Below are 537 nucleotides of genomic sequence, written 5' to 3'. Positions count from 1 at the left end.
TATTTCAATAAATTGATAGTTATACTGTATAACTCAGACTAGGTCAACGTTTTCGGAAAAATAAGAACAATTAGGCTTTGTAAAACAGCCATCAATTTATTGAAAATACTTAAACAATTTACAATGTATTTTTATTTAATTAAGTAGGTTTTTTACAAGTGTATCTATATAGTCTATATAGTCTATATTCAGTATTTGACAATTACACATTAAAATCAAACGTGTTTTGTATTTTAAGACAATTTTTGAAAGTTTTTCGCCAATTCCTGTTATACACTCTTGTTATTGTTTATGTTGTACAATGCAAGAGAGTGAAAATATAAAAAATAATAAAAAAATAATAATAATAATAAAAAAATACAAACACCTATCGATACTTCTTGAAAACAATTTCACGTACCTACCTACTCACTTCGCATTTATTGGGTCTGTATTCTGTACAAACTATAATATTATCAACGGTGTGTCGGTGTACATAGCCATAAAAAAATGGCTATAATTAAAAAATAAAAATAATAGTATTTTTAAACATTTTAG

This window comes from Acyrthosiphon pisum, chromosome X, assembly GCF_005508785.2.
Source record: "Acyrthosiphon pisum isolate AL4f chromosome X, pea_aphid_22Mar2018_4r6ur, whole genome shotgun sequence".
In the NCBI taxonomy this organism is placed as follows: domain Eukaryota; kingdom Metazoa; phylum Arthropoda; class Insecta; order Hemiptera; family Aphididae; genus Acyrthosiphon; species Acyrthosiphon pisum.
This window is presented reverse-complemented; position numbering follows the sequence as displayed.